At 43.1% G+C, this 23,238-nt stretch overlaps 1 long non-coding RNA gene across 1 annotated transcript in view; it reads right to left on the bottom strand.

Annotated features, from left to right (window-relative positions):
- LOC107823833 (uncharacterized) overlaps positions 1-23,238 on the bottom strand; it is a 38,381-nt gene that overhangs the window by 2,871 nt on the left and 12,272 nt on the right. The gene's annotated exons all lie outside the window — the stretch shown is intronic.

The following is a 23,238-nucleotide window of genomic DNA, read 5'->3' as shown; positions in this document are numbered from 1 at the left end:
CAGAGACTAGGATGATCATATCGCCTTCCATTAGCCAAGGCAAATGAACTATATGCCTAACCTGTTTACCCAACCAGAAGATGCTAAAGGGTGGGTAGAGTTGTACGGAAATCTGAAAGAGGACCAAGTGCAATGGATGTTCGAATGGTTCCCTACTGAAGAGTTCATTGTCTGATCTCGGGATGCACCGTTTCTTATACTCATTGGTCTGAGAGGAACTTATCCTTATGTCCCTCTCCGAGTCATGAGGCAGGCAGGAAGGAAGCAGGTTATACCAAGGGTCGACAAAATGAGTCACTTCAGGGCCAACTTTCAAGATGACGATAGTCCATACAAGTGTCAAGCTCAGCATATGTGGCACTACAAAATCATCCTGGGAAAGGATTCCATAGAACCAGACAGGTACCATGCTGGTTATACTCCATACTATCCAAGCTGGCTGGAGAACAATCATAATGGTTTAGGTTAACCCGAATTTGTTCGAGGTCACAGGATCATCGATGAAAAGGCTGAAGCACAGGTCAAGTACAACCAACTGCGTAAGAGGATTCGGGAATGTGAAAGTGAGCACCGTGAAATACAAGAAGCCAACCAAAGGCTAATTGAAGAGTGGAAAGACATGGTTGTCAGCACCAACAAACGGTTGGGATATTTGGAGCGGGGTTTAGTGGAGCTAGAAAGGAAGTTCATCTAGAGGATCGAAAACTGCCAGAATGCTGAGGGAAACGAAGGAGGACACCTGGCTAGAGCCTACTTGCTGCTGGGTCTGCGTGAGCTGGTGAAGCTGTTCAATGGAGCTAAAGATGCCAAATCTGGGGAAGGTCCTTCTATACCAAGTAGTTAGGATCTTTTCATTTGGTTTAAATGTAATAAGGCCAATGGCCATTAGTGACATCTTATTTTCTACTATTTTAGTGTCGTTTTGGGATTCGTCTTATTGTTATCAATAAAATGAGGCATTTAGCATTATAATTTCTCCAAATCAACTTGTCGCTAGGCCTACCTTGGGCACAACGTGGCTCCCAAATTAGGACACGAATTATATTCTCGCACTATGTGTTTAAATATCGCAACCCCTTTTTCTTACAACCCACACTAACTTGCTACCTTTGTTTTTATTTTTTGTTTTATTCCCCTCCCCAAAGGTTAGTTCGTGCACTCTGGCATCGTCATCATACTCTACAAGATCTAAGGGCCCTCCGCCTCCTCCTCCTCCGAGTCCTATCAGGAACAAGAACAAGGGGAAAATGGAAGATTTGAGCAACATCAGAAAGGAGAACTCAATTGAAAGGGTAGAGGTTCCTCAGGGTATTCAGGTTTCCAAGAAAAGTGCCTCCCAGCTCGAACAGAAGTTATTGAAATTTCAAGAAGAACTGAACCAAGTTCGGAACATGGTAAGCTTGTCGTTTTCCCTTACCACCCCAGATGTCAACTTTTCCAACACTCAAAACCCCACACCTCCACAAAACATCCTGAAACCACAAAACCAATCCGCTCCCCATCACCACTGCAACACATGCCACACTTCAAACAACACCCCACTACTCATCCCTGAACCACTAAACTCCACAAATGATCATCTCCACAACACCCCCATCTATGTGGAAACCATACCACACTATACGCAACCTATTTCAAGCATACCTGAGTCTGATGACAAAGACTCTCTTATCAGGAATCTGGCCGTAGAACTCAAAAAGCTGACTAGCCGAGTTCAGGGTGTTGAAGGAAGCAAGAGGATCAAGGGATTGAATTACAAAGACCTTTGCATTCAGCCAGATGTCAAACTGCCTGAGGGGTACAAACCTCCCAAGTTCGAGATGTTTGATGGCACAGGGGATCCCAAAGTCCATTTGAGGACCTACTGCGACAAGCTGGTCGGAGTAGGAAAGGATGAAAAGATTCGCATGAAGCTCTTTATGAGAAGCCTGAAAGGGGATGCTTTATCTTGTTACATTAGCCAAGACCCAAAGAAGTGGTTGAATTGGGTAAGTATGGCGTCCGATTTTATGGACAGATTTAGATTCAACACGGAGAACGCACCAGATTTATTCTACATCCAGAACTTAAAGAAGAAACCTACTGAGACATTCCGCGAGTATGCTACTGTTGGAGATCAGAAGCTGCTAAGGTCAGGCCGGCTTTAGAAGAAGAACAAATGAATAGGTTTTTTGTCCGGGATCAAGACCCACAATATTATGAGAGGTTGATGTTGATTGAAGGCCAGAAATTTTCCGACATCATTAAGCTAGGGGAAAGGATCGAGGAAGGTATTAAAAGTGGTATGGTTACAAACTTTGAAGCATTACAGGCCACCAACAAGGCTCTACAGTGTGGTGGCACGTCCAAGGAAAGGGATGCGAGCGTTGTGATGGTTGCACAGAGAACAAAATCCCCAATAAAATACCAAACCTACCCATTACCTCCACTCACATATCAGCCTACCCCAAATTACCAAGCACCCTTGCCCTCATACCAAGCTCCACCACCTACTTACCAATCATCTCCACCTCCCACATATCAACCCACTTCGCCCAGATACTCTCAACCTGCACCTGTCTACCAAGCCTACAACACCCAACAAGCCCACTATCAATCACCTCCCCCTTGCCAAAATTTCCCTAGACCCCGACCAAACTTCGACCGCAGACCCCCCAAACAATATACCACCATTGCTGAACCTATCGACCAGCTGTATGGAAGGCTCAAAGCTGTTGGTTATGTTACCGTTATCCCTACCATAAACCTCGAAAACCCCTCCCAATGGGACAACCCAAACAAAACCTATGCATACCATTCTGGCATGAAGGGGCAAACCATTAATGAGTGTCGCTCTATGAAGGATAAGATCCAAGCTTTAATTGACAACAAGATCATTGTGGCAAAGGAGCCTACTCCGAATGTTTGTAATAACCATCTACCAGACCACAAGGGTGGAGATGTTCACATGATTGAGATAGAAGACGATTGGGACCCCAAAAGGTCGATTGGATTGATCGCTGAAGGTGACGAGCCAAAGAAACCAACAGTCACCCTTAACCCGATTATGGTCTAGATGCAACCTTCTGGAGAAGCCGAAGTGAACATGTACATACCACTTGAGTTCGAAGCACCTTCTTCTGCAAAGACGCCAGGGCCTATTGAGGTCGAGTTTGGGTCCCCAAAGGCACCTGTACCATTTGAGGTTGTTGTATTACCTCCCAAAGCAAGGGTGCCCATTCTGGTGGCCATGACAGCCGTAACACCGTTCCACCCAAAGGCCATACCGTGGGATTACACCGCCGAGGCAAGAAGGAAAGGGAAAACCAAATCTGGAGAAGCAATTGCAGCACAGGGTATGACAAGATTTGGCAGGGTTTATACTCCGGAACATCTAGCTGAGTCTAGTAAGCAGACCTCTGGACGACCAACCATCACTGAAATTGGGCCTGATGATCTCTGGAGGAAGATACAAGCCAAAGAGTATTCGGTCATTGATCAGTTGAACAAAACGCCAGCCCAGATCTCTATCTTGGCTCTGTTACAAAGCTCTGACGCACATAAGAATGCCTTATTGAAAGTGCTGAACGAGGCATATGTGCCCAACAACATAACTGGAGGAGAAATGGCAAACATTGTAGGGCAAGTATTGGAGAGACACAAAATCACTTTCCACAAAGATGAGCTGCCACCTGGAGGGCAAAGCCACAACAAGGCATTGCACATCATTGTGTAGTGCGAAGATTATTTCATCACCAGAATCCTGATTGACAAAGGGTCCAGCCTCAATATTTGTCCATTGGTGACTCTCAGAACATTGGGAAAGAGCCTGCATGAGATCAAGGATGGAGACATCACTGTCAAAGCTTTCGATGGATCCCAAAGGTCCACTATTGGGGAAGTTAGTTTGTGTTTGCAAATGGGACCGACTTGGTTCGACATTGATTTTCATGTAATAGACGTCCCAGCATCTTACCACTTGCTATTGGGACGGCTCTGGATCCATGCTGTTGGGGCTGTAGCATCAACCCTACATCAAGCAGTGAAATTTGAGTGGAATCACCAAGAGGTAATTATTCACGGCGACGGTAGAAATCCCATATACAGTCGCCAGACCATCCCAACAATCGGAGGAAGAAGGAAGATAGGTAGAGAAACCTACCATCACATTAAGCGAGTCAATGCCATGGACAAGGATAAATGGTGGGATAACAAAATTGAAAGTACACTGAATTGGTGTAGATATGAACCTGGCAAGGGACTTGGCAAGAATCTCTAAAGAATCGCTAAGCCTATCAAGTTGAAAAAACACGGTACCAATTTCGGTTTGGGATATGAATACACTTGGGAGGAGTTCAACCACTAGTCGCCACCATGGCGCAGTCCCTACTACCCGCTAGAGCATCTGATACCTCACTTAGAGCAGACCTTCCAGCCAGTTGATGTCATATATGGGTCGGAAGAAAAGGAAGCACTGGCGGCGATGAGGAATTTGTTTTTGGAAGATGATAATATGGACTGTTGTGTCATTTTCGAGGAGGAGGGGGAAGAAGGCCCTTCTATACAAGCTGTGAGTAGAGGAGCATGCCTTAATAATTAGTCTATCAGAACTACCAGGGCCCGAAAAGCTTCGGGGTAGCAAGGCTGAACAAAGCACCATGCATTATCTTTATTTTTTGCTAGTTGACTTTCTTTCCGCATTTTTAATATTGAAATAAGAGCTCCAATGTTCAAAACAATTATGAAATTTATCAAAGCATTTCAGTTTCTCATAAATCTTGCTCTTATTACTTTTTATCGTTTACTTTATTTACACAGCATTACTATTACTTATCTTGATGAACCGATGATTGTGACATGCAACGAGACAACGCAACAAACGGATATTGACTCAAAAGAAGATGATATACCAGAAGAGGTTGTTAAAGAGGTTGAGGATTTTGAGAACAGACCTAAGTCTAACCTGGACGAAACTAAGGTTGTCAACCTGGGAGATGCAGAAAATGTCAAAGAAACGTGCATCAGTGTTCATCTGTCACCATCATAAAAGAAAGAGTACTCGGAATTTCTAAGGGAATATGAGGACATATTCGCCTGGTCTTATGATGACATGACTGGTCTTAGTACATCTATTGTAGCTCACAAACTGCCAACCGATCCGACATGTCCACTAGTAAAATAGAAGCTCAGGAAGTTCAAACCCGACATGAGTTTGAAAATCAAGGAAGAAGTCACCAAGCAAGTCAAAGCTAAGGTTCTCAGGGTAGTAGAGTATCCAACATGGTTAGCCAATATTGTGCTAGTGTTGAAGAAGGACGGGAAGGTTAGAGTCTATGTCAACTACCGGGATCTCAATCGGGCCAGTCCGAAAGACGACTTCCCCTTGACAAACATATACATTCTAATTGACAACATCACCAAGCATGAACTGCAGTCGTTCGTTGATTGTTTTGCTGGGTATCATCAGATATAGATGGATGAGGAAGACGCGGAGAAAACGGCTTTTATTACGCTGTAGGGGATGTATTGTTACAAGATGATGCCTTTTGGGTTAAAGAATGCTGGGGCCACCTACATGAGGGTCATGACTACTATTTTCCAAGACATGATACACAAAGAGATTGAGGTGTATGTAGACGACGTCATCATCAAATCCAAGAGAGTCACTAACCACATGGAAGATCTGAGGAAGTTCTTCAACAGACTAAGAAGGTACAACTTGAAGCTGAATCCCGCCAAGTGTGCATTCGGGGTTCCTGCCAGAAAACTACTTGGGTTCATTGTGAGTCACTGAGGAATAGAATTGGATCTGTCAAAGGTCAAAGCCATACAAGAATTGCCACCACCAAAGAACAAGAAAAAGGTTATGAGTTTCTTGGGAAGACTTAACTACATCAGCCGGTTCATATCTCAATCCACTATCATTTGTGAGCCAATCTTTAAGATGTTGAAGAAGGACGCCACTACCAAATGGACTGATGATTGTCAGAAAGCCTTTGACAGAATCAAGGAATACCTGTCAACGCCGCCAGTTTTGGTCCCGCCCGAGCCGGGTAGACCTCTATTACTCTACCTTACAGTATTGGATGGAGCTTTTGGTTGTGTTCTGGGGTAGCATGATGAAACGGGAAGAAAGGAGCAGGCCATCTATTATCTTAGCAAGAAGTTCACCCCGTACGAGGCCCGGTATTCTCTATTGGAATGCACCTGTTGTGCTCTGACTTGGGTAGCTCAGAAGTTGAGGCACTATTTCTGTGTCTATACTACTTATCTCATATCAAGAATGGATCCTTTGAAGTACACCTTTCAAAATCCCATGCCCACTGGCAAGCTAGCCAAGTGGCAAATCCTGCTGAGTGAAATTCATGCAGGGACCTGCGGTTCACATATGAACGGCTTTGTCTTAGCCAAGAAAATACTCCGAGCTAGTTATTTTTGGATGACTATGGAAACGAACTACATCCAGTATGTCTGAAAATGCCATCGCTGTCATATACATGCAGACATGATAAAGGTGCCTCCAAATGAGCCTACTACAACAAGCTCGCCATGGCCATTCACTGCTTGGGGAATGAATGTTATCGGACCTATCGAGCCTGCCGCATCAAACGGGCACAGGTTCATTCTAGTGGCAATTGATTATTTCACCAAATAGGTTGAAGCAGCATCGTACAAAGCAGTGACTAAGAAAGTGGTAGCAGATTTTGTTTTTGTCGGTTCGGAATTCTGGAGTCAATCATCACTGATAATGGTTCCAATCTCAATAGCTACCTGATGAAAGCCATGTGTGAAACCTTCAAGATCAAACACAAGAATTCTACAGCTTACAGACCTCAGATGAACGGAGTTGTAGAAGCCGCCAATAAGAATAGCAAGAATATACTAAGGAAGATGATAGAGAAGCATAAGCAGTGGCATGAGAAGTTAGCATTTGCTTTATTGGGATACTGCACCACAGTTCGCACATCAACTGGGGCAACTCCCTATATGTTGGTTTATGGTACAGAAGCAGTCATTCCCGCTGAGGTAGAAATTCCCTCCTTGAGAATCATACAGGAAGCAGAACTTGACGATGTAGAATGGGTAAGGAGTCGCTACGAGCAGTTAGCTCTTATAGATGGGAAAAGAATGAATGCAGTTTGCCATGGTCAACTTTATCAGAACAGAATGTCCAGAGCCTTCAACAAAAGAGTCAAGCTGAGACAGTTTACACCGGGGCAGCTGGTGTTAAAGAAGATTTTCCCTCATCAAGATGAAGCCAAAGGGAAGTTCTCTCCCAACTGGCAGGGTCCAGACATGGTTCACCGGGTTCTAACCGGAGGAGCCCTCATACTTGCAGAAATGGATGGTGAAGTTTGGCCGAAGCCGATCAATTCAGATGCAGTGAAGCGATACTAAGTGTAACTCTTACGATTTTCTGTATGATGCAATTTGAACTACGCCTGACCTGATTTCTATTTAAGAGGGGATACGTAGGCAGCCCTATGGGTTCGGTCACAATTCAATAAAATTTTCATTTCCCCCCACTATTGGAAACTGGGGCAGAATTTTGAGGAGGACCCTCAAAATTCCGAAGTTGATTTCAGCCATTTATCGCACGCAGCAGTCAGAAGCACCAGCCCTGTAAACTAGGGCAGAATTTTAAGGACGACCCTCAAAATTCTGTAGCAAGAGAGGTTTTAATGTCTTGAACTGCGTCGCATTCGTCGGTTCATCTAAAGAAAACTATTTTAAATTATGTATTTATGTTACATTTTTTTCAAATCATGCATGTCTGGTATCAAAATTGATTTGTTTAGCAACGCTACCCCAATGATACACAACGCCAAGCAGGATAAGCGAAGCTCATGGGGAAACGAACTAACCTTCCCCCCTTTTACAAAACTCACGATTTTCTTTAGATGCAGGCACTTAAGTCGTAAAATCATCAAATACATCTATACACTCATACTTCCCGGGAATACAACTCTCGGAATCATCACCTATTTACAGTTGCTATCCGTACACGACATCCACAGCAGCCACAATATAGCAATCAGCTATCATCTATCAGCTAAGAGATTTCATTACTGTTCGCCTTTTATTCTCTGCATTGCATAAGGCTATCTTTCTACCTTCCGAGGTTAAGCTCTGCCTTCATCTGCATTTCTCTGCATTGCATAAGGCTACCTTTCTGCCTTCCGAGGTTAAGCTCTACCTCCATTTGCATTTCTCTGCATTGCATAAGGCTACCTTTCTGCCTTCCGAGGTTAAGCTCTGCCTCCATCTGCATTTTTCTGCATTGCAAAACGCTACCTTTCTGCCTTCCGAAACTAAGCTCTGTCTCCATCTGCATTTTCTACATTGCATAAGGCTACCTTTCTGCCTTTCGAGACTAAGCTCGTTCTCCATCTGCATTTTCTGCATTGCATAAGGCTACCTTTCTGCCTTCCGAGGTTAAGCTCTACCTCCATCTGCATCTTCTGCATTACATAAGGCTACTTTTCTGCCTTCCGAGACTAAGCTTTGTCTCCATCTGCATTTTCTGCATTGCATAAGGCTACCTTTCTGCCTTTCGAGGTTAAGCTTTACCTCCATCTGCATCTCCTGCATTACATAAGGCTACCTTTATGCCTTCCGAAGTTAAGCTCTACCTCCATCTGCATGGCTGAAATACCGCCACCTTATTTATCTGGCACGGCTAAAATATCACCACTCTTTCCTCATGCACGGCTGAAATACCACCATCTTATTTCTCTTGCATGGCTGAAGTACCACCACCCTTTATTTACGTCTTGCATCGGATTAAAGATCGCCACCTTCTACATTTTCATGGGCTGAAAGATCACCAGTTTGTCCAAAGGCATCATTATTCGGAGGCACAATTTTCATAGCCCGAGAACGCCATGCCATGGCCTGAGGACCCCATCTTTATCTTTTGCATATCATTATTCAAAGGCATCATGGTTCGGAGGTATCATTCTCATAGCCCGAGAACATCATTTCATAGTCTGTGAATCCTTTATCATACGCTTCATGGCCAAGGACATCATGGTCCGAGGATGTCATCCTAACCGTCCAAAGACAGCATTCACGGTCCAACGGGAACTTGCATCACGTTTAAATTTATGCACAATATATATATATATATATATATATATATATATATATATATATATATATATATATATATATATATGCTGGTATTGTTCATTCGCAGGTACACCGGCTAGCAACGGCCATCTCCGCAGGAGCAATCCCGCTCCAGTTCCCGCAGCCTATCAAACTCTAACCATCCTTTCTCAACCTGAACATCGTGTCCATTTTTCGAAAATCTCCATCGGTATACTCTGCCGATGGATCCCGAACTACATATGGCCTGATTCCTGTAATACCAGGGATATGTAGGCAGCTCATAAACTAGAGCTCGGTCAAAACTCTTCAAAATCGTTTCATTCGGCACCGCCGCCTTATTTCTCTGGCACGGCTAAAATATCACCACTCTTTCCTCATGCACGGCTGAAATACCACCATCTTATTTATCTTGCATGGCTGAAATACCGCCACCCTTTATTTACATCTTGCATCGGCTTAAAGATCGCCACTTTCTACATTTTCATGGGCTGAAAGATCACCAGTTTGTCCAAAGGCGTCATTATTCAGAGGCGCCATTTTCATATCCCGAGAACGCCATGCCATGGCCTGAGGACCCCATCTTTATCTTTTGCATATCATTATTCAAAGGCATCATGGTTCGGAGGTATCATCCTCATAGCCTGAGAACATCATTTCATAGTCTGTGAATCCTTTATCATACGCTTCATGACCAAGGACATCATGGTCCGAGGACGTCATCCTAACCGTCCAAAGACAGCATTCACGGTCTAACGGGAACTTGCATCACGTTTAAATTTATGCACAATATATATATGCTGGTATTGTTCATTCACAGGTACACCAGCTAGCAACGGCCAACTCAGCAGGAGCAATCCTACTCCAGTTCCCGCAGCCTATCAGACTCTGACCATCCTTTCTCAACCTGAACATCGCATCCGTTTTTCGAAAATCTCCATCGGTATACTCTGCCGATGGATCCCGAACTACATATGGCCTGATTCCTGTAATACCAGGGATATGTAGGCAGCTCATAAACCAGAGCTCGGTCAAAACTCTTCAAAATCGTTTCATTCGGTCAAAATTGGTCATCATATCTTTTCCCGACAACTCTTTCATCCTTCCCGGGTAAAGAGGGGTAGTTGTTGATACCCAGTTTTTCCCTATGTATTTTTAGACATACAAAATACTTTCAAAATAATATATATATATATATATATATATATATATGCATATATAAGCATGCCCAAGTATTTTGGTATTTTTTCCTAATTTTGTTAAAGAGTTTAAAATCAATTTAGTGTCCACTTTAGCAGTACAAAAACCAATAATTATTTCCAAGATTATCATTTTGGTGAATAACTTATATTATTCTTATATTTGTTCCAAAATATATTTAAGGTAATTTTTGTATATTTTTACAAATTTTATTTGGTATTTTTAAATCTAAATTGCATATAATTGCAATTCTAGCGTACTTTAAGATTAATAGCATTTTTATAATTGTAAAATTGGTTTCAGTATTTTTAAATTAATATTTATATATTATTAATTGGCTCAGTACTTTTAGTTTGCTTTTAAAATTATATTTTACTATTTTTATAAAATAAAAGGGAAAACTAGCTATTTAACATCTAGCCTCATTCCATTTCAAATACAGCCTTTTTACCTTTCAATTTTAACCATTATTTGACCCAATCTTAATCCATTTGGACCGGTCTAATTTTTAATATGACCAAACCCACAACCCGATCCAAATGACCCTTACCCGGTTCCCACCTACCCTCATAAATCTGGGTCGTTGATCACACAAGATCAACGGCCATCACTCACCCTTCCATAATTAAACCAAACGACCTACCCTAATCTCCCTCATTCTCACCTGACCCACCGCCTTTGAATCCCAAACGCTCTCAAATCCTCTCATCAGCTCTTCGAAACCCTAACCTCCTCCTACCTTATTTCACCATGTTTTCACCGGAATCCATGGCTTCTCAGGCCATGGACGGTATGTACTCACCCCTCTCTATCATTATACCTTGGGTATTCGAGGTTTTGAAGGCTGACTTCGATGGTTTTTCCACATCTTCTTAAATCTTTGTTTCTATAGCTTCTCCGGCCATGCTCCGGCACATTCAAGCCTCAGGAGCCGGATTCCTCACCTCTTCGACTCAGGATCTGATTTTTATTCCAAGCCTTTCTCATTTCTAGGGTATCTACGAAACCCTAAGTTGTTTGAGGCTCTTCTCTGTTTATTTTCTTAGATCTATGGTATGTTCGTGTTCTACTGGGCTTTTAAAGTGTTTACCCCAAATTTTCTTTTCAAAAATCGTTTCTGAAAAAGTTTTCAAAAAGATCTTTCTGATTCTTTCTTTATGTGTGTTTGTCTGTGCTATGCTCGTATGGTTTCTTTTACTACGTGTGTACTGTTCTCTTACTCTTCTTTTTCAACTATACATGTTACTTCTGTTAATACTTGTTATGTTTCCCTTACTCTTCTACTATATGTGCTTACTGTTGAGTTTTTTGATTTTTGTTTGCTTTATTAGACTCTGTTTGCATTCTTGCTGAACATGTTTCCTCTGTTTTAATTTAAGTCTGTATCACCTCTTCTTTTCTGAACTTGTTTAAGTTCTGAGTTTCTCAAATATGTTCTCTATGACCTCAAATTAGCTTTCTTTCTTTGTATCATGTCTGTTTGTTTCTCACAAGTCTTTGAAAGAGGTTTCTGAGCCTGTTTCAATGACTTGTTTTCTCATCTCTATAAATCCCTAGGATTTGGGGGTTTCTTGGCAATTTTGAATTTGTGCGAGTTAGGGTTCCGCTTTGGGACCCTGAACTCTTAGACTCATTGTGAGTCTGCAAACTGGACTTGTACCCTTTCTTGCTCATGATTTTGAACCTCTCTTTGATTAAACTCTCTTCTATATAACTTCTTGGTTCACTTGTTTGTGTGCTTTATATATGGGAACTATTCTTTCAAAAGGTCTTTACCGACTTATTGATTGATTTTGAATTTCTTTTAATGAGTCCTGACTGATTGTTATTGATTCTCTCTAATTGAACCTTCTTTACCTTTCTTGACTTGGTTCATTCGAGATTAAATCTGTAACTTTGATTTCCCTGGCTATTTGATTGATTCCCTTTCCTTATTTTTCCCAAACCGTGTACCACTGAGCTTTTCCTTAAATAAACTTCTATGTATTTACCCCTTTTGTGCTACTTTGAAAAGGTTTTAATCAAAATTTCTTTCCTTAAATGTCTTCTACCCGTTTGAAATCAAATCCCTTAACTGAAGGGAAATTCTATGTGATTGATTGCAAGTTATTTTCTTACCTTCTTACTTGCTTCTCTACACTATAAAAGGGACTACCCTTTTGCACTTTTAACACACTTCCAATTCAATACTTTTACACCACTACTTCGAGTTGAGTACCTCGAGCCTTTAGTTCAATACTTTCGACTTACTTACATACTTACAATACTGCTTTGAGTTCAATACTCTTACAGCATTCTACTCTTTCTGAGATCTTTTGGAACTGTTTGCTTGCAACTTGGCTTTCTCAAGACTGCTTTTACTTGTTTGTTTTCTCTGAAACTGGTATATTCTAATATAACTTTTCTGCCTCACTCCCCTATGTGTTTATTTACAGTTTCTGCAAGCTTGTTTACTTTGTTGTTCATGTTCAGTGATTAATGTTAACTATGTAAACTATTTTTTTTCTTTGCATCTGCTGTTTGTTATGAATTCCCTATACCCCCACTCCCTTCTATGTGTTTGAGTTAAGGTTCATGGCCTGACAGCATCCAAGTTGTTGCTTAGGTCTGAACCTGATCCTCAATGGATCCTAACTCCCAACTTTGGCTAACAGGCTGGTCAAGGGTGTGCTAGCACTCCTAATTGCTGGGTATGACCACCAGCCTGTCCTGGCCTTCCCCTAAATCCCCTCTATGCACTTGCACTCTCTCTTAGATTCTATGTTCTGGCCCTCCTCCTACGAGCCTTGCTTTGGGACCTTGAGTTCCCTCTGAACTTGGACATTTGAGGGTTGGCTCTTCCACACTGCACTTGCTTAAGTCTGCAATATATTTGGGGTGTAAGCACTGCCCGGAGTCCACTTGAGGCTCTTAGGTAACTTTGACACATCCCAAATGAGAGAAAGGCTTTGGAAATCTGATCCTGGAAGTTGGTTCATCTCATATTGTTAGACCTTGAGTCTGAATTAGGCTCCTTGGTTATTGCTTAAATTTCAGATGTAATTTTACTTTTCTTGATTCATTCTGGTCTGTAATATTTTATAATAACTTATGGGGTTCTAAGTAAGAAGGAAGGGTCATTTATGTATGCAAAGGGTAGACAGCATGCTCATAGGTGTTACTATTTACAAGTTTTGCACTTATGCATTTCATATAGAAATCTTGCCTATAGTTTCTGCACTTTTGCATTAGAAATTCTGCATATAAGTTTCTGCACTTCTGCATATCATATAGAAATCCTGCATCTAAGTTTCTGCACTTCTGCATATCATATAGAAATCCCGCCTATAAGTTTCTGCACTTCTGCATATCATATAGAAATCCTGCCTAAAAGTTTCTGCACTTCTGCATATCATATAGAAATCCTGTCTGTAGGTTTTTTCTGCACTTTTGCATATAGAAATCATGATTATAGGTTTTCTGCACTTCCGCATATACCTCCATAATTAGGCAAACAGTTATAGATTAAAAATAACAAAATGCATCCTAGATACCATGTCTATAGGACTCTTGCACTTTCATAATTTTTTAAACCGACGACGCTTAGAAAACATGCCTATAGGAGTAATTAACCGAATTTGAATCGTTTGCAAGTCTAAAATCAGTAGTAATGTCGTTTAATATCTGCAGATCTTATTTTTTATATATATAATCAGTAAGCCTTCTTTAAAATCAGAGTAAGCATCATTAGATATCATGCCTATAGGTTTCACCTAGGCAAGCCATTAGGTAATTAATTAACTGCATCAGTCTTTGATAATTACAACCAGTGGAGGCCTAATTCGGACTTCTCATCTGAGAAATATGTGATAAATCAGCCTTCCCTAATGCTTTAAATTTAATTCAAACCATAACCAGTATTTGTAAGTCATGCTAAATAATTTGTTTCTTTAAATAAGGAGGCCTGTTTGAGCCCTTTAAACTATTATGTGTTCTCCCATACTTGCCTTATATGTTTTGATTGTCGCCCTAGAATTTTATCCTTTTAAAACTCTAAAAAGCCAAATCTCCCTTCCCTTTAGGACTTGTAGTCCCAAATGCCTCCAGGACTAATAGGATTGGGGCGGGTACTAGCATGCAATAAGTAACGATATTATTCTGCACTTAATACCTTAACGGGGTGGGAAAGGGTAGATATGGATATGATGATCGGTGCGCTAATACCACGTGTAACCCCTCTTCTGAGGAGTGATTACCGGGTATTGCATTGATGTGATCCATATTATTTGTAAACCTAGGACCCCCTTTCCTTTATTTATTTATTTTATTCTCAAACTATTTCTTTAAAATTTCTGCTTTCTTTACTTTCGTCAAACTCTCAACTTGCTTGCAATAATATGTGAAAACCCCCTTCTATTTGAGACTTCTATTTGCTTACTTATTATTCAAAGTCACAATTGTAGCATGGCCGGGAACCACACTAGTGGATCTTGAGGGGGTACCTAACACCTTCCCCTCGAGATAATTTCTAGCCCTTACCCGAACTCTGGTTTTCCAACTCGAACTCTTCTTTAGTGTCCTAATGCACTTTAATCATTAGGTGGCGACTCTTCAAAAAAACCCAATTCCCAAGAGGAAACAGTTGTCCTCCCAAATGTCGTGAACCCAATTTCACTTTAAGAAAAGGGGGCACGATAGTATTCCCCCGGTTCTTGATCGGCCAATGTGATTTTCCTAGAAACACTTTGTCATCTCTCGGACCAATCCTAGATTAACCCAGTACATACTTAGGCTGCCGAAACCGGCAACATTGAATCGAGTGAGAATGAAGCCTCGATTTTTATAACAAACTTAGCTCCATTTAGATCCCATTGTTAGTTTTCGAGGGAGAATTTGCTCGAGTGCCTGGGAATAAAGATATCCCCAGGACTTTCACGAACAGTCCCCGAGTGAGATTTAGCCTAAGTTCGGGTGGCACAAAAACTTGATTTGAACTTAGCGTGAAGGTAGCCCTAGGGCTTCATCAGTAATTCTTGAGTGCTATCTAGCTCGAGCTCGGGTAGCTCCAGGGCCAAGGAATCGGGTAAATGACCCGTATTTGCAATAGCAGAAACACTCAAGGCATGATGCTACCTCGAGTTTGGGCTTATATATGAGCAACTCTCTTTAGAGCTTAACTTTCGTTTTGGCAGGGATCCTCGATATCGGGTACTATCTCGAGACTCATAGTAGTATTAACGGCTCCTTAGAACCTTTTTTCTTTTTTGACGGAGGTCCTCGAGATCGGGTACCATCTCGAGGCCTGTAATGATAGTGATGGCTCTTTAGTGCCTTTCTTCTCTTTTGACGGAGGTCCTCGAGATCGGGTACCATCTCGAGGCCTGTAATGATAGTGATGGCTCTTTAGAGCCTTTCTTCTTTTTTGATGGAGGTCCTCGAGATCGGGTACCATTTCGAGGCCTGTAATGATAGTGATGGCTCCTTAGAGACTTTCTTCTATTTTGACGGAGGTCCTCGAGATCGGGTACCATCTCGAGGCCTGTAATGATAGTGATGGCTCCTTGTAGCCTTTCTTCTTTTTTGACGGAGGTCCTCTAGATCGGGTACCATCTTGAGGCCTGTAATGATAGTGATGGCTCCTTAGAGCCTTTATTCTTTTTTGACAAAGGTCCTTGAGATTGGGTATCATCTCGAGGCCTGTAATGATAGTAATGGATCCTTGGAGCCTTTCTTCCTTTTGACGGAGGTCCTCGAGATCGGCTACCATATCGAGGCCTGTAATGATAGTGATGGCTCCTTGGAGCCTTTCTTCTTTTTTGACGGAGGTCCTCGAGATCGGGTACCATCTCGAGGCCTGTAATGATAGTAATGTCTCCTTAGAGCCTTTATTCTTTTTAACGGAGGTCCTTAAGATCGCGTACCATCTCGAGGCTTGGTTGACGCAGGGGTCTCCGACCCCAAAACTTCGTATGGCGGCGTCAAGTGTATGACATGGTTATGAAATGACCGAGGAGATCCCACTGGCACATCTTCCCAAAGCGATAAAGGCTTTAGCCAGTATTTTTAATTGGCCACTGAGGCAGGCGGATAGTCGCCTCTTTCTCCATATATAGTGTTGTCTTCGCCCTTTTGGAGATTCCGCTATTCTGAGTAGTTATCCTTTTTCATAGAGTTCTCCTTTCTTGCGTTAGGTCCTCCATCATTTCAATTTTGATGCCCTTGTTCAAATTCCCACTCCAATTCTCTAGTTTTACCACAATCATGTTTGCTACGTCAAGGTACGCTCGGCAAGGAGAAGGGAGTTCCGCCTCTGGTTCCCACCTGGTTGGCGGTGTGTAGTCGGTGCCAAGCGAGTCATCCTTTGGGAATTTTATTTTGAGGGGGGATCTTCCGTCAGAAAAGTCTCCCAACGTTCGAGGTCATTGGGAGTATACCTCAGAAGTTTATTTCTTTAATAGGAGATGAGCACATTGAGTCGGCGAGGAAGGATTGTGGATGGGGGAAAAGGTAGTATTGCGGGTACCTTCCCCGGAGGAGAGCATCATGGACCATGTCGAGGAGTTTTTGAATGTGTACACGTACCCTTTTACGCTAGGCCCCCTGATAGAGTTATGCTCGGCGTTTGTCGAAAATACCGGGTTACCCTGGCGCAGGTTCACCCATCATTTTGGCGGATAGTATTGATGATGAGGTTCTTTGCAGAAAAAATAGGGCTTGAATTCACTCTTAGCCATCTCATCAGGTTGTACCGGCCTTTTCACCATCAAGGTCTGCTAACCCTATGATGTGGATCCACCACGCCTTTTGTTGTTGATGATGAAGAAGATGGAGATCGGGGGTGGATGAGCCGATTCATCCGAGTACAGACTGTTGATATTATCCCTGTGGAGTTTCTGCCATTTCCCGAGGAATGAAATTTTACACGTAAGTGGTACACTCATTCCTTTGTAGTTTTTTAGTTATGGTGAAGGCGGTCTCTGTAAATGCGCCTTACTTTTCCTTTCTGCAGCAATTTCATAGATGTCGTGCGAGGTCCCCGACCTACCGGATTGGGCTCGGAAGTTGGCGACCCACTCAGCCTATAATGAGAGTAAGTGGAAAGCTTTGTCTAGGGGTAGATGAGAGGCAAAACACCACGGTACGTGCTATGTGATTTCCCCCCCCCTTTTTGAAGTTCACTTCTCTTTCTACGTACTAACTCTATCATCGTAGGCATTAGGGAGTCTTTTGAAGCGAGATCATTCCCTTTAGGAGAGGGAGGAGGATCGCCAGCTTTAGGACTGAGGGATAATAATAATAACAATAAGAAAAAAAGGTCTTTGCAGGACGATAGTGATTATAGCAAGATGAGTTCGACCCGGAGGCCCAGAGAGGGTGTGTTAGCCGAACCTGCAGCACTCGAGATCTTTGGTTTTAGAAAAGCGGTCCCTCCTCCGCTGCCATCTTCCTTTTTCGTCGAAGGCACTTCGAGGAACGAGGTATCCCTACCGCCAACTTCTTCTCCCGTCAAAGGTACTTCGAGGGGCATTCAAAGCCAGGGGACACATATGTCGGATGACCATATACCAATCAGGAGTGGTTCTGTTCGGGTTGACGAAGCCGGGCTAGCACATGTGCATTCGACTTTCGAAGGAGCTCAGCGGCTCTACTCCGTGGTGAGTTTTAGCTGATCGTATTGGTTTTATAGTTTTTGCAATTTTCGCTCTCTTATCATGTTTCTCTTCCACAGGCTTTTAACAAGCTCAAATCTGAGATGCTTCCCCGCGAGGCCAGGCTACGAAACGCTGTAGATGGGGAGAAATCCCTCAAGCTTCTTTGCGATGAAAGGGAAGACGAGTTGGCATACTTGCGGTATGAGGTAAGTCGCAGTTTGAACTTTGAAAGCTACCTCGAGGAGAAGGTAACTTTTGTTTCAAGGGAGTGCGTGTTTCTTCTTCTATCTTCTGAGGCTAATGTTTCGTTTACTTCAGCTGCAAAAAAAGACAAAAGACCTGGAATGCCTTAGGAACGAAGTTAGTCAAGCCAAGCGCGAGCGTGATGAGCTAAGGTCTCGGGTGGACACCCAAATATAGGCTAAGGAAGATGCTTTGGCCAAGGCTTTCGCCGTCGAAGTGCAACTTCGCAATGCTCACGAGAACAGCTTGGTCCGAATTCCAAGACTCGAGTCCGAGCTCCTGAAGATGAAAGCCAAAGTTGTGGATACCCGGACTGAAGCCGAAATAATCCGAGCTAAGGCTGATAAGAAGGTGGTTGCCTATTTGAAGGAGGTTGTTGATGTTTGTGCTGAGCTAAGGGGGGCTCTCGACCAGGGGAGTGGGAATAAAGAGTGCGCGAGGTGCAAATCTCGGAGGGAAACCCTCGAGGAAATTCATGTCAGGGGCTTTGATCTCTCGAAAGAGATAAAGCAGGCAAAGGCGGAAGAATATGATGTTAAGTTCCTTCTGTCTGATGCCGAAGATGGCGAGGAAGAAGCCAACGGACCATAGTCCCTGAGGGGGACATAGATTAGATTAGGCCTTTCCTTTCTTGTTTTGCGTAAAGTGCTTTTAAAGAACTTTGTAAATAAAGATTGTATTTTTATGCATATATATATAAAAAGGAAACCTCGCAGCTTTATTATTCATGCATTCCCCTTTGCCTTGATTTTAGCCAAATGAACTGGTCTTGGAGTTAAAAGGAATCCTCAGATTCATGATATGGCCCTGGGGCTCATTGGCCTATCCCGTAGGCTCTTACGCGTTTGGTCGGTACGACCTTTTAGTATAAGCGGTGTTTGAGCTTTTATGATTTTACTTTTAGGCATATTTAGTTAACTATTTTGGGTTCAGTCTCCGGTATTGACTCGAGCTCATTCGATCCTCAAGTTTTTGAATTCAAAGCTGGCCCTTAGTCTCTTATGCATTGGGTCGGTACGACCTCTTGTATGGGCTGGCGACAGTGGCTATTACGCATTGGGTCAGTACGACCTCTTAAATGGGATAGCGATAGTGGCTCTTATGCATTGGGTCGGTACGACCTATCATATAGGTTGGCGACAGTGGCTCTTACACATTGGGTCGGTACGACCTCTTATATAGGCTTTATTTTTCCCTCGTTAAGGACTTTTTGAAATTGTGTTTGCCTCGCTTTTCAACGGTTTGATAGAAACCTCGATTATGCGTCATTATATGGCGATGATCGAGCACCTCGGGAGGTTTAGCTCGGCAGCTGAGTATCTCGAAGCCTATAGTTTGGAGCTGACATGGTCGAAGCCCTTTTGCCTATGTAGAGGGTAGCATGTTTAACTAATTCTTTTCAAAGTATTTTCGAAGTAATTGGAGGCCTATGATTTTATAGCGACGGTCGGGCATCCCCGAGTAGCGTTAGTTTGGCTGGTACAGCCTTGTGACCGTAGTCATTTGTGTTTGGCTGGAGCTTTTCAGTCATCGAGTGAAGTAGTTTCGGTGTTTATATCGAGGGTATGCCGTTTTAGGGGTCTTACAAGTTCGATATATAGCCTTAACTTTAAGATTGGGATTATGCCTTTAGTAGGGTCTTACAAGTTTTACATGCCTTTGAGGTCTTACAGTTTTGGCTACTTGGTACAAGTATGGTTCATGCCTTGCTTGAGGTCTTACAAATATTGTCACTTGGTACAAGTGTGGTTCAGCCTTGCTTGAGGTTTTACAGATATTGTTATTACCTTATATAGGTCTTACGAGACCGAGGTTGCTCGCATGTGGTCTTGTGGCCTCGGGTTTTGATAAGTCGATGGGGGTGGCGGCAGTCCCCGAGTCATTGAGTGTTTCTTGGCTCGGGAGCCATTACTTGTAAACTTGATATTGCCTTATTGAGGGCTTATGATTTTAGGGTTTCCGACCCGGAGGTCATGTGGCCTTGAGTTTTCGACGCTAGTCCCTGGGTGTTCGAAACTTTTTGGCTCTGGATCTGTTTTGTGATCTTGATGTTGCCTCGTTAAGGGCTTACGAGTTTGAAGCTCCGACCCGGGGGTCGCATTGTCCCAAATTGTTGACGCCAGTCCCCGAGTGTTCGGGATATTTTTGACAGAGGAACCGCTTTTGCGAAAATACCAGGCATCTTTGAAATGCAAAATGCTTTGGGAAAGTATTCTTTGATTACTTGGTACAAGTATACATATCTTAGCTATTAAGGGCTCAGTTATTCTATACGAACATGGTTCGTTCGACCATTTGGCTCGGTACATTATTTTCCTATCGAGACCCCATTTAGCGCATCTTGGCTTCTCCAAGTTGGTAACCTTCGAGGGGGATGCCCCCTAGTATTCGAGGTTGATTGTTAAAAAAGCATTGAATACTTGTTGAGTTTTCCTTAGGTAGCATATAATGTTGCCTCGTTAAAAACCTTGCCGGTAAAATCCTTTTCGGGATAAAAACCTGGTCGAAGGAAAAGAGTGCAACGTATGCTTTGAAACCTTAAGGTCTTCGAGCTGGATTAGCGCTTCGATTGTCTCATCCAGACACCTACATGAAGGTTAGTGTGAAGTGTAAATTGAAAAGGGAGATGGTTATACCTTAGTGGCAATGGTGCTTTGAGCCTCGGTAGGCCTTTAGTATTTGCTCTGAGGACACGGTACAGTCCTTTATTTTTCATTTGGGTATAGCCGAGAATGTGTCTCGTGGTTGCTATTTCACTGTTTATTTTTCCTACGGTTTCTTCAGTGCCGAAGGCGTCGGTGCCGGCACCACGTCATGGACTGCGAACATCTCACTTGCTGCATGTTGTCCCCATACACGGTTTTTATTTCATCCTTTGTCACAAACTTCATCATTTGATAAAGGGTTGATGGTACTACTCTCATGCAGTGTATCCATGGCCTTCCGAGCAAAGCGTTGTATCTCATGTCTCCTTCGATAACATGGAATTTGGCATTTTGGATAGTGCCAGTTATATTGACTAGGAGGGTGATCTCCCCTTTAGTTGTCTCACTTGCCATATTGAATCCGTCAAGGGCTCGAGAGGCGGGCACGATCTAGCTGAGCAGTTCGAGTTGCTCCACGACCCTTGACCTTATGATGTTGGTCGAGCTACCTGGATCCACAAGCACACATTTAACTTGAAATGTATTCACAAGGAAAGAAATTACCAGTGCATCATTGTAAGGATGAGATAAGGTCTCGATGTCCTCGTCGCTGAATGTGAGGGCGTCCTCGGGTATGTAACCTCGAGTTCGCTTTTCTCTACTAATGGATATTTTCGTTCTTCTGATAGTGGGTTCTTGTAGGATGTTGACCCCTCCCATGATCATGTGGATAACATGTTGCAGCTCATCTGCTTCGTTCTTCTTGGTCGCCTCTCTTTCCCGAAACTGATTTTCTGCTCGATCGCTGAGGAATTCTCGGAGGTGACCTTTGCTGAGTAGTCGAGCTACCTCTTCCCGGAGTTGCTAACAATCTTCGGTCCTGTGACCGTGTGTGTTGTGAAATTCACAAACTAAGTTATGGTTCCTTTGTGAAGGATCTGATTGTACAGGCCTTGGCCACCTAGTGTCTTTGATTTTACTGATGGCAAACACGATATCTGAAATATCAACGTTGGAGTTGTATTCCGACAAGTGGGGTGCCTCCGTCGGCCCTACGTGCCTATCGAACCCGGATCTGCTGACGAATCCCCAAGGGTTCTGTCCACGGTCCGTTCTTCGATCATTCAGGGGTATGTTATGCCTCGGGGCATTTTTCCTGTCTTCGGTGTATGGCTGGTACCTTTCTTTGTTTGGTTTTGGCTCCTTCGCCAGAATCCTGCTTGGGTATACCGAGCCCGAGGGGCTCCTAATTGGTCATCCTCGACCCTGATTTTCGATTGATATCAGTTGTGGATGTCTGACCAAGTCACGGCAGGGTATTCAACCAAATTCTACTTCAGCTGGTTCGAAGCCACCAAGCTTCGTTTGTTCAAACCTTGAGTGAAGGCCTGCACTGCCCAGTCGTCGGAAACTGGTGGTAGTTCCATTCGTTCCATTTGAAAGATAGATACGAACTCTCGCAACATCTCATTCATCCTCTGCTTGATCTTGAAGAAGTCGGATTTCCTTGTTGTTACTTTGATGGCACCAGCATGTGCCTTTATGAAAGAATATTCTAGTATGGCAAATGAATCTATCGAGTTTGGGTCCAGGTTGTGATATGACATAGTTTCCCCTCGTGAAAGCATTTCACCGAACTTTTTCAATAGGACGGATTCAATCTCGTCGTCCTTTAGGTCGTTGCCCTTCACTGCACAAGTGTAAGCAGTGACGTGTTCATTGGCGTCCGAGGTTCCATTGTACTTTGGAAGGTTTGGCATTCTGAACTTCTTTGGAATGGGTTTTGGAAACGCTTCCTGTGGGAACGGCTTCTATACGAACTTCTTTGAATCCACACCTTTCAGGATTGGGGGTGCGCCTAGAATTTGGTCGATCCTGGAATTGTAGGTCTCGACCTTCTTGTCGTTGGCTTCTATCTTTTTCTCTCCCAACTCGATCCTCTTTGTGAGGTCCTCGAGCATCTTTACGATGGTGGGGTAGGCTGTCGACCCGTCGTTGCTTGATATTTCTGGTGCTTATTCGGTCCGAGAGGTTGTTCCCAGGGCTATTGTACTTGGGGTTTTTTGGTGGCTCTGCAGTTGAGTGATTGCCAGTTGTTGTGCTTGCAACATGTCAAAAATAACGTGAAGGCTGACCTCTTGTTCCTTCCGAGCTGAGGGTTTTTGGACTTCTTGTTGATCTCCTTGATGTACGCTCTTGTTAGTATGGGAGTTTATATCGACATGTTGGGCATCGCGTGAGACCGCGTCCAAGGGAATTGGTTCTGGTGCATTCTCAGGGTTTCGTGGTGGTACACCAACACCTGGAACATCCACACTATTCTCTCCATGGTCCTCAAGATTGTTGTTTACTGAGTTAGACATTTTGACCTGAAATCAAAGATCTTGGACAAGAAAAAGTATGAAAGGTAACCTGCGTTATGTAGTTAA

This window comes from Nicotiana tabacum, chromosome 20 (genome assembly GCF_000715075.1).
Source record: "Nicotiana tabacum cultivar K326 chromosome 20, ASM71507v2, whole genome shotgun sequence".
NCBI lineage: Eukaryota > Viridiplantae > Streptophyta > Magnoliopsida > Solanales > Solanaceae > Nicotiana > Nicotiana tabacum.
Note: the sequence above shows the minus strand (reverse complement) of the source record. Positions and strands in the feature narration are given on the sequence as shown.